Source organism: Dendronephthya gigantea, unplaced genomic scaffold (genome assembly GCF_004324835.1).
Source record: "Dendronephthya gigantea isolate DGI-Jeju-01 unplaced genomic scaffold, DenGig_1.0 000044F, whole genome shotgun sequence".
In the NCBI taxonomy this organism is placed as follows: Eukaryota; Metazoa; Cnidaria; class Anthozoa; order Malacalcyonacea; family Nephtheidae; genus Dendronephthya; species Dendronephthya gigantea.
This window is the reverse complement of record NW_021163054.1, coordinates 357,367-368,721: the sequence shown is the minus strand read 5'-3', so window position 1 is coordinate 368,721 and position 11,355 is coordinate 357,367. Positions and strand designations below refer to the sequence as shown.

The window sequence follows — 11,355 nt, the reverse complement described above, 5'->3', positions numbered from 1 at the left end:
TTATTGTTGATAAATTTCAAGAAGGTGTGAACAAAAAGAGAAGCAAGATAAAGGTATACAACTTATATCATTAGTCACAAATGAGAAATGTTACCTTTATCTTCACAAGAACCTGCACATGCTTTGGCAGTCTCCGCTTCAGATTTTGAGTGATCTGAAATGGATGAAAATTAAGGAATTTCAATATTCTACAAGAACTTTGTTATATAGAACTATATTATTTATTGGAAAGAAGTAATAATTAAAGCATAAGTTCCAAAATTATATGTAATTACTTTCCTAAGTAAAATGTTCAACTTCTAATATCAGCAAAGGTGCAACCTGCCCAATCCAAAACTCCTCCAATTGCAAAATTACATCATTCATGAAGCATCATATGGCACTGTTGCACATTGAATTGTTGTCCACACAACAAAATCACAGGATAACAAGCCACTGACAAACATCTGCATCTGGACTTGATAATAATACTTGCAGCTTGTTTGCAAACATAATTTACCATTGACAATAACACCTCCAATTTGTTTTGAGAGAAATGCAGCCTTGGGATCTTTATCCTTATGCGACCATGGACACTTATATTCAACAGCTACATTGGGGCAACCAGTTATGCACCCACAACTTCTAATGTCATCAAGACTTGCTCCCATGAAAGGTTTTTTAGCTGATATCATGAAGCCACAATGTTGAAGTTGGACATTATGATGCAAATGGCTTTGTACATTCTTGTATGCATTTCCTGCATTCGCTTTATTGTTTAATCCCCATTACCTAGGATTATTGATGTCCTTGTGCATTTTTTCCCTTGGTACACTAGCTGAAACATTTACAGTCTGTTTTGCCAGTTTACAAAAACCATCAAACTTTCCTTCTAATACTGTTTTGCCTGGTGCAATAGTTTTTGCATTTAGATGCCGACAGGAACCTTGTTTGTGAATGTACCAGTCCTCAGATTGCCATTGCTCAATAGTGGATTCATTTATATTTTTGATTTCCTCGTCACTGAATTTCAAATATGCAAGTAGATCATTTGGACTTCAATTCTTTCATTCTCGACGTAAATCGCACCATTTCCTCGTTGTCTATGGGTTTCTGAATTTGCCTTGGATCAAAATCTTTATTTTGGAGCCAGTCGTATTCTTTGGTCACACATTTAGTGGGAATGGAGTACAAGCAGACAAAAAGAAGGTTGAAAATATCAAGAATATACAACCTCCAAAAAGTCGGAGCGAAGTTAAATCACTTCTTGGTATGACGCAGTATGTATCCCGTTTCATTCCCAATTACTCATCGATTACTGCACCTCTACGCATCCTGACACACCAGAATATCAATTGGAAGTGGCAAGTGGAACAAGAGAACGCCTTAAAGAAACTCCAAGACGAACTGACGGGTGAATCCTGTCAATCCTGTTCTCACTGATTCTACTGAAAGTTATGTGCGTTATTTATGCAAACACGTTGTGCCAAAAGCCATGACATTAGACCAAGTTAAAGAAGAAACCGCAAAAGACCCAATCCTATGTCAGCTTGCTAAAGCAATCACCCTCAATGATTGGAACGATCCGGAGGTGAAGTTATTCATGAATGTTAAGGACGAATTATCTTTTTGTGATGGACTCATCTTAAGAGGTCATCGTTTGGTCTTACCACAATCCCTTCAAAGCAAAGCAATCGATCTAGCTCATACGGGTCACCAAGGCATTGTAAAGACAAAAACGTTATTGCGCGAGAAGATATGGTTTCCATTCATCGACAAAATGACCGAAGAAAAAGTCAAGTCCTGCCTTCCATGCCAAGCAGCAACTACTGGTACTTTTCCACATCCCGAGCCCTTGAATATGACACCGCTTCCGAATGGACCCTGGCAAGAAGTTGCAGTTGATTTTGTTGGTCCGTTCCCGTCTGGTGCACTTCTCTTAGTTGTTGTCGATTAATTTAGTAGATTTCCTGAAGTAGAAATCGTGACCAGCACAAGTGCCAAAGCTATCCTTCCCAAGTTAGACAGCATCTTCTCTCGACAAGGAGTTCCTGTTGTGTTAAAATCTGATAATGGTCCGCCGTTTAGCAGCTCGGAGTTTCAACAATTCGCGAGTTACTTAGGATTTGAACATCGGAAAGTTACTCTGTATTGGCCAAGGGCAAACAGTGAAGTTGAACGGCTGATGTGCACCCTTGAAAAGGCTATCCGTGCAGCACATGTGGAGAATAAGAATTGGAAACAAGCCTTGTACACGTTCCTGCGACAATATAGAGCAACACCACACAGTACTACCAATATCTCACCCTCTGAAGCCCTTAACGGTTGAAAGTTGAAGATCCCTCTCCCAAGTTTTACCACGAACCAGCAACAAGATACCCATGATTCAATGCGCAAACATGATCAAGATAGGAAGAAGAAAATGAAGAAGTACGCTGACTGTCGACAACGTGCGGAGTTTAATGATTTGAAGATAGGAGACACAGTCTTGATTCGACAGCAAATAAGGAATAAGCTTACAACACCATTTAATCCAAAGCCTTTTATAGTTGATGCTCGGAAAGGAACTATGGTCGCTGTTAAGCGTGGTTCCCTCAAATGTATTCTAATTATGCATGCAGGATTTTATGTTATGTCTAAATAGCTGTAGTTGTAGGTGTTTAGTTTTTTTTATTAATACATCGTTTTAACAAGGACAACATTACAGGGGTGACTGGACGAAGTTGTTCTCTGTTTTCATGGTAAACAGGTAATTTATTTGAATATCATGAATAAATAACCGATGCTCCAGACTTTCTTTATGGTCATCCTTTGTAAAATTTGGATCAACTGGCAACCCCGTTTTTTCGGCAGAAGATGCAATATTGATTAAAGTATGTTTTAGATGGCCGCTTACGGTAATGCCGTGATCCAATAAATATTTTTGAAGCTCTTTCGCACTGATCGCTTTGAACTTATCATCTATGTTTTCGCACGACATCATATATATAGATATATATATATATATCTTTTTTAATCAAACAGAATAGAAAATTTAAACAGCACAAGTTTGAAAAAACTACAGAACAACCCAATTTGCCTGCAATATACTAATATTTTCTATACTATCGCGTGAGAGTTTGCGTGACCCGTAGTCCAAACTTTTGCGATTGTTTACATTTTTGATCATGTGCCAAGTACACATGGCGCCCACGGTGCAAGTGGTGAATTTAAAAAGAAACTAATAATGCAGAACACATATGTACGAAAATCCCCCCTCCCTATTAGGAATCTTCTGCAGTCCCTGATAAGTAGCTGGATTTGTGAATTCACTGAATTGTGAATATCATGACTTGCCCCATCAAATTGTATTGCAAATTTGCAATACAGTATTGTATTCAACTGTATTGTATAGCTAGTATATATATAACCTAGTGGAAGAATATGTACTTCAGTACTTAAGCTAATTAGTACACACTGTACCTTTAAGGATTGATTTGCCCTTTGCAGGAGCTGTAGGTAGGTGCTAATTTATAGATGTCAGTGATTTTACATTGATGCTGATCTTTTGCAATACTTTCACCCTTTGCCATCTTAAACTCCACAAGAGGGACAAAATTATTTGGTTGGAAGGTATTCTCCAAGCCAGGAAGTATATGAATACCAGCCCTTGTTCACATGATGATTAATTTAACTTCTTGTACAAGTTTCTCAACAAAGCTGTTATGAAAAATTATTGGTGAAATGGTACCATTTTGAAACTTTGAGTATTTGTTTCTCTCCTTTGCCTTTTCTGGGTAAACTGAAATAACACTCATTCCAGTGACAGACGATAATGCAAATAAACACATAAAAGAAGCAAAGGTCCCATCATTTGCATTTCTCATAGCTTCTCTTTATTAACGAAATTTCCTGTCGCGAAATTTTTTACGACTACTCATTGAATAACAAAGGAAGTTTGAAATAATGTTTTGATCAGAGATATGGATAACTTGACAGAAAATATGAACTTAAATCGCTGGTTTGAACTGATTAAATATTCTGAACCTGTTTAAGCAAAAGTGGGGTCGGTCTGGTTAGTTATAAGCCCATATAAAGTATTTTTTATAAGTGTATAAAAGATGTATAGTATGTAATACTTGAGGCAACAATGTCATACTCGTTAGAAGACAAAAATGACCTAAAATGGTGGGTTGCTAATGCTTCCTCAGCAGTCTATTTTACCCCACCTACCTGACATAATAATTCAATCTGATGCCTCATTGCTGGGCTGGGGGGCACATTGCAATAATACAAAGGCTGGATGGCAATGGACTAAAGGGCAAGCAGCCTGTCACATAAATTATCTTGAAACCACAGCTGCATTCTTTGCTCTTCAAGCATTTTGCAACAAAAGCTCCCACATACATGTTAGGCTAGAGCTAGACAACACAACCGCTGTCACTTATATTAATAACATGGGTGGCAATAAATCTAGCAAATGTAACCGGGCAGCAAGACAGCTGTCGCTGTGGTGTATGGAGCATAATATCTGGGTATCAGCAATACATATACCTGGCATTGAAAATACAGAGGCAGACAGGCACTCACAGGTTTTTGATGAAAACACAGAATGGTCCCTAAACGATACATTATTTGACAAACTATGTGAAAAATTTTTTACACCAGAAATAGACCTGTTTGCCTCGCGCTTAAATCACAAAGTAGATACTTATCTGTCATGGCACCCAGACCCAGAAGCCTTTGCTGTGGATGCATTCACCCAAAATTGGGCTAATAAACTATTTTATGCTTTTCCTCCTTTCAGCCTAATAACGCGGGTGTTGCAGAAAGTCAGGGAGGATTGTGCAGAGGGCATTGTAGTTGTGCCACTATGGCCAACCCAAGCCTGGTACCCGGTAATAATGACAATGCTAGTGCAACACCCTGTCGTTGCCGAAAAGCCCTCATCTACTTTATCTGAAACACAAGCAAATGAAACAGCATCCTCTACACAAGAAATTACAACTCCCGGTCACTTGTCTGGAAATCCCTTAAACTCCAAGGAATTTCAGACTAAGCGAGAAAAAGCCTGGTATATTTTTTAAAAAAGGTACCTTTTTTCCGTTATGGTAACATTTTTGAAAACATAAAAAAAAGTAGGAAATTTTAGTCTATAAGAAATTTTAGAAAAGTAAAAACCTGAAATTCGTATAAAATTCTGTCATCATTTTGTAGAAATTTGTGAAAAACAGAATTGCCAAAAATTACCACTGATTCAAATCAGATCGAAAACGGGATTTGCATCAAAATCTGATCCCCAAACTCATTCTAGAGTAAAGCAAAACAAAAGCTTTACGCAAAGCTTTACACAAAAGCTTTAAGCATCAGTGTCTTATATAAACCTAACGCTGGTGCTAGCGTCCCAAGTTATTTACACTTCACTGGTATCCACGCCATGCAGCGGGGGACCATCACATGAGCGGTTAAACCAGTTTAGCAATCTCCCTGTACAAATAATGTACAAATGCTTAAAACCGACTTTCATCTGCACGACTGTACCAGCGAGTTCGATAGGAGCTCTCGGAAGAGTGTGTACATGTTGCAACGAGAGCAATTTTAAAGTATGCTCGGAAAATATTACACACATTTAAAATAAACATGTTTAAAAAATTTTAACTTATAGATATGAAAAAGATATGTTAAATGTCTTCTTATTGGGATATTCCCATCAGTAGCAGTGTTCCTTTCATACTTCATCTGGAGCGCAGTTTCCTTGAACAAAAGGTAATCACCTTTTTAATAAATATTATTAGAAATGAGATTAGAAAGATGTGGAATTCAATCACTAATAAATTACTACCATTAAACAGATATTGGATTCGGTAGAGATCATTGAATAGCCGATTACTACTTGGCAACTGAAGAAATTTAAATAAATGAAAGATGTTTAATGCACTTCACAATCTGCTGCACCCGGAAATCTCAGGGCCATTGGTTCGATTCATGAAAGAAGGACTTTGTGTTGCATCCCCAGTATTCTAATCCAACAAAGTGAAATGCATTAAACATCTTTCATTTATTTAAATTATCTTCTTCTTTTCTCCTTGATTAGACCGCAGCAGTTTGAAAAGGACAAAACTGATATCCATATGCATTTTGGTAAGTCTACAATACATAGCTACACAGGCTGTAACTGGAGAAATGTGCCTTTTTAAAACTACTGATGATATACAGTAGGAAAATGTTTGCATAATACATTGGTAAAATCAAATGAAAAAACTAGTCGGCCACAAAACATTTTGTGATGATTATTATAGATACATTACATCTAGTTTCATTTGACGTTTTTAATTTTCATTTTGTAGCCTGCTAGCATGCTACTTTGATAGACATTTTGTGAAACTTGCGCTGTTATAATCACCATTCGTATTACTTTTTTGAGGCTTAATTTCCATTCTATTTTGTATGATATCCTATATGTATAAAGAAAACACACTAGTGTAGTAAACATCCTGTCATGTCATGTAGAAATTTCAATTTAGAAGTTTCCACCAAAAACATTTTGGTGCCCATCTAGAAATGACTCCCCCCCCCCAACTCCCCCAGCCACCACGCCACTAACTGGGCTTAAACCTCCGTATTGTTACATAAAATATTTCGCAAATAAGCGACACTGCTTAAATATTGTAGTTGGCAAAATTCCATAACAACTCATTCAGTCTTTAGGTGTTCTAATATTTTTACACTATTTTATAGGAACAAAAGTGTTTCAGCAGTGTGATGAAGTCAACAAAAATTTAAATCTTAGGAATATTTTTCCAGATTTAGACTATGCCTTCCTTGGCTATAATATCATCAAAGACTACCCAATTCTAATGGTCATATTCCTGGATTTACCCATCAAATCTTCTCTGCTGATTACAGTGACCATCGAAAAACAAGTGATTGTCGTTATGTTCCAAGAGGTTTGTTGGTTGTCCCTGACGTATTATATGTTACATTGTTCACCTCAACAATAATTCAAAATACATTTGAGTTACAAAAATCTTTTGCAACGTCAGTACATGCCATTGGGGGATTTGGGGCTTTCAGTTTTTCTGCTAGCTCCTGTTACAAGAAAACCTCATTGGATGTGTCATCCGGTGAGACAGTTTACATAACATCATCGGCTAAATGCTCTTATTACTTCAGTAAAATTGACCTAACCCAACCTCTACCGCTGCATCCTGGTTTTTACCGCTGGGCAAAACAATTAGAGAAAAACAGTTCTGATATTAAATTGCTCCAGTTTTTAATGTATTATGGCACTCATTTCCCAGTAAGTGTTGTATTTGGGGCGAAGTTTACAAAACAATACAGTATGAGTTCGCATTGTTATAAAAAGGCATCGTCCAGGGCCATCAGTGTTTCGGCGCAAGCGAGCTATTCTGGACTGATCAGCGTCAGTGGGGGGTTTAGTTTGGACAAAAGTGAATGGCAGGCAGCATCGCAATTTTCAAAGGAAGTTGAAACTACAACTATAACTGTTGGAGCAGCCCCACCAAACAATGGGGACGTCACCATATACTGGGCATCAACTGTTCAAGAGAATCCTGTACCAACATCATACGAAATTGAACCAATCTCTAACTTATTTACAAAGCGGTTTATGGAACGCTCTGGAGTAAATTACACATTTTTAAGAGAGAAGTTTCTGGGGATAGAGAATTTGTATCGTCAACAATTACTTCATGCTGGAACTGTCAATACCTGCGAGGAATCAATATCTGTTGGTATTACGATTCCTAATTATTACCTCCAAAATCCCATCGCGAAGTTCAGTGCTACGGAGACATCGTGTATTTCAAGATGCTTTGAAAATCGCCACTGTTTGTCGATAGCTTATATAGCCAGATTTAGACTACGCCTTCCTTGGCTATAATATCATCAAAGACTACCCAATTCTAATGGTCATAATCCTGGATTCACCCATCAAATCTTCTCTGCTGATTACAGTGACAATCGAAAAACAAGTGATTGTCGTTATGTTCCAAGAGGTTTGTTGGTTGTCCCTGACGTATCATATGTTACATTGTTCACCTCAACAATAATTCAAAATACATTTGAGTTACAAAAATCTTTTGCAACGTCAGTACATGCCATTGGGGGATTTGGGGCTTTCAGTTTTTCTTCTAGCTCCTGTTACAAGAAAACCTCATCGGAGGTGTCATCCGGTGAGAAAGTTTACATAACATCATCGGCATCGAAAGTTTACATAACATCATCGGCAGTTTTCTGAAGCATTCTTTGCCACTGCTTGACGGCAGTCAACACAAACACTTGGATGTGTCTATAAGCGGAAAAATTTGATCATTCCATAAGGCAAATATGTTTAAAACAATGTGAGGATTAAAGAGTGCAACGATTAAGTTGTGCAACCGTTGAGGTGACAGTAAACCTCCTGGACGCAACCCAATGGAGAAGCTGTGGGTGGTCACAAGGTATGTTGCCATGGTTTTGATTAACCAGAAGACCTTTGGTGGCCATCGCTACATTTAATTTTGCCGTCGGATCAGCATTCCAGTATTAGTGGGCAGAATGGAATATATGAATATTGCCCCCCCACACACAATTATTGGACTAGTTTCGGCCCTGGTCTCCACCTTAGCTTGAAGGCCCTTAGCTTAAAACGTCTAAGATAACCAAGAGACCTAACTGATTGTTCTAGTTTTGAAGAGTTTTCCAGAGATGTTTCAGAGATTTCCAGTGATTTTTCGAGATTTTTTAGGGATTTTCAGAGATTTTTGGAGATTTTTTAGATTTATCAGGATTTTTGAGATTTTAGGGATTTTTATGGATTTTGAGGATTTTTAGGGATTTTTTTGACGGGTGTACAACAGAGGGGACGTTTGTCGACGCTGCATAAAAATAGTGCGGGCTCACGCGCTTTTTCTCGCAAATTTTGTTTTTTATGTTTCAATGTTTGTGCAATGTTTGTTTCAATGTTTTGAAACAGTGACAAATCGTACGTGAATTTACTCGAATATTATTACGGAATATATAATTAGTCGGAATTCTCGTGCGAAAATCAAAACATTGATATATATTTGTGAAAATATTGCTTGTATTTGATTCTATACAAGTAATAGTTAGATATGCCAGGGGTGGCACCAGGAATTCCCCCGACAAGGTGGCTAGCTTCCCCGATGAGGGGGCTAACAAAATGACCTCTAGGGGGGTCCAGGGGTCGGGAAAATTTTGAAATTTAAAATCCCTGTGAGGCGATTTGCTGCATTTTGGTCTGGTCCACAAGTTTTCATAATTTGCTTGTCTAAACAGGTAGAGTCACTTGATCGAGCACTTCTTGGCAATGAAAATTTTTATTGTCTGATTTGAGAGTTTTGAACAATCCAATGGAATTGCTGTTTGTTACGCTCAAAAATCTTTTGTTGATGAGTTATGGACAGAATCCAACATCTTTGGCTTGACGGGAATTGTTTCTGTGTTGTTGTACTTTAATTTCAATGTTTTTTATCGGTTTTGTCCAACGTGATCAGGTGAAAGAACTCCAAGACACCAACCTGTCCATGGACGCTCTTTGAAGATGTTCTCAGAATGATGAATCACCAATCAATAGACATTATAACTGTGAGTGGTTGGGCTGTAGTAAAGAATTTGGAAAGAAAAAACTTCTCTTAAACCAGCTAGAAGAACATATTGGGAGTGAGTTAGACATGTTTTTCCTTACACTTTTAAAAGATCAAGCAAAAGCCCTAAATATACCATCCAGGCAGATGAGATGGCACCCTCTGGTAATAAAATGGTGTCTTCGAATCTATTCAAGATCACATAGTTTGTATGCTGATATATGTGACTCTGGTTTTTTAAGACTACCTAGCGGTAGAACTTTGTCAGATTACAAGAACTTCTCAACCTCCAAATCAGGATGGCAAACTTCAGTCCTTGGTGCAATGAGAAACAACTTCAATGAGCAGGGGTTTTCTGAGGTTGGCAAGTTAGGTGGCTTGTTTTTTGATGAGGTTAAAATCAAGGAGGGCTTAGTTTTAACCTTTCATCCTGGGAGTTGGTTGGCTTTGTTGACTTAGAGAATAAAGACATTGCTGGTACGGGAAACGTCCAAGATAGCTTGGCCACACACCTCTTACAAATTTATTTCAAAAGCATCTTTGCAAATTTTCAGTACCCATGTGCATATTTTTGTATCTGCGAACGCAGATATATTGCTATCGTGCGCGTACTGTATGTTAACACATAGCCATTCAGCGATGCGCTTATATAATTGATTTATTACGCGCTCACATCATACCCTAAAGCATGCAGAAATTATAAACATATACTCGTGACTCATTGCAATTTTGGCTTCAAGAAATCTTGTTCTGTGTTTTTTTATCCAAGTTTTTCTGAACATGGAAACTTATCCGCATGAGGTAAATAGTCAATCTCTTCGGAGATCAAAACAATCTCTTCGGAGATCGAAACAATCTGTTCGAAGATCGAAACAATCTCTTCTGAGACGATTAACAAAACCCAAAGAAATTCACCAGCAAACCATTATACAAAAATTATATACATTTGTATTGTATAGATAGCAGCTGTGTTAGGTGTATAAATTCAGATCACTATACGCGTAGCTGCTGTTGTCGCCACCGACTGACTGTACGGAAATTGACAAAGCAGACAAATACCAAGTGATCTAGAGACCTTGCACCTTCCAGGTTGCCTTTAAAGAGAATTATATTGGCTATAAGAAAGAGAAAAAGTAGATCCACTTTGAAGCATTATTTTGTAAGAAATGCCCCTAGGTCATCCATTTTAAATAAGATAGCTAGTAATTTCAAGCAATGTTGTCTTCAATTTGTGCCAATGCGACATATTTTTATCAATTCATTTGGATGTATTTAAAATCGTTTGTCAACTTAGTAGAAAAAAACATTTATATAGTAACAAAAATACTTTTAATGTTTTATACAGTCACAAGATAGCAGGCAATATTGCTAGTAATATTGTAAGAAATCCTGGTCCTGTTCAAAACAACAGTCCCACTAGACTGTCATCAAATGTAGCGTTAGAGCAAAAGCTACAACGCTTTCATTATATTTAAGACCATTTGATGTTAGTGGTGATGGTGACTGCCTTTTTCGAGCTGTGTCTCATCAGTTGTATGGTGACCCTGATCACCATCTACAAGGTCGAGCATTTGGCATTGCTTAGGTTGAGGGCTAATCCTGAGAGATTCATTGAAAGTAACACTGAACACTCATGGCTAGAATACCTCAATAATATGTCCATGCATGGGGTGATGCTATGATTATACAAGCTGTGGCTGATCAGCTGAAGTTAAAGATAGTCATTAGTTAGACACATGAACAATTTTCTGAATCCATTTAGTACTGGGATATTTACCAACAGATCAAC

The 11,355-nt window shown here is 37.6% G+C and overlaps 1 pseudogene; it reads left to right on the top strand.

Annotated features, from left to right (window-relative positions):
• Positions 1–1,474: 1,474 nt before the first annotated feature.
• LOC114527379 lies at positions 1,475–11,151 on the top strand (annotated as a pseudogene).
• Positions 11,152–11,355: the final 204 nt, after the last annotated feature.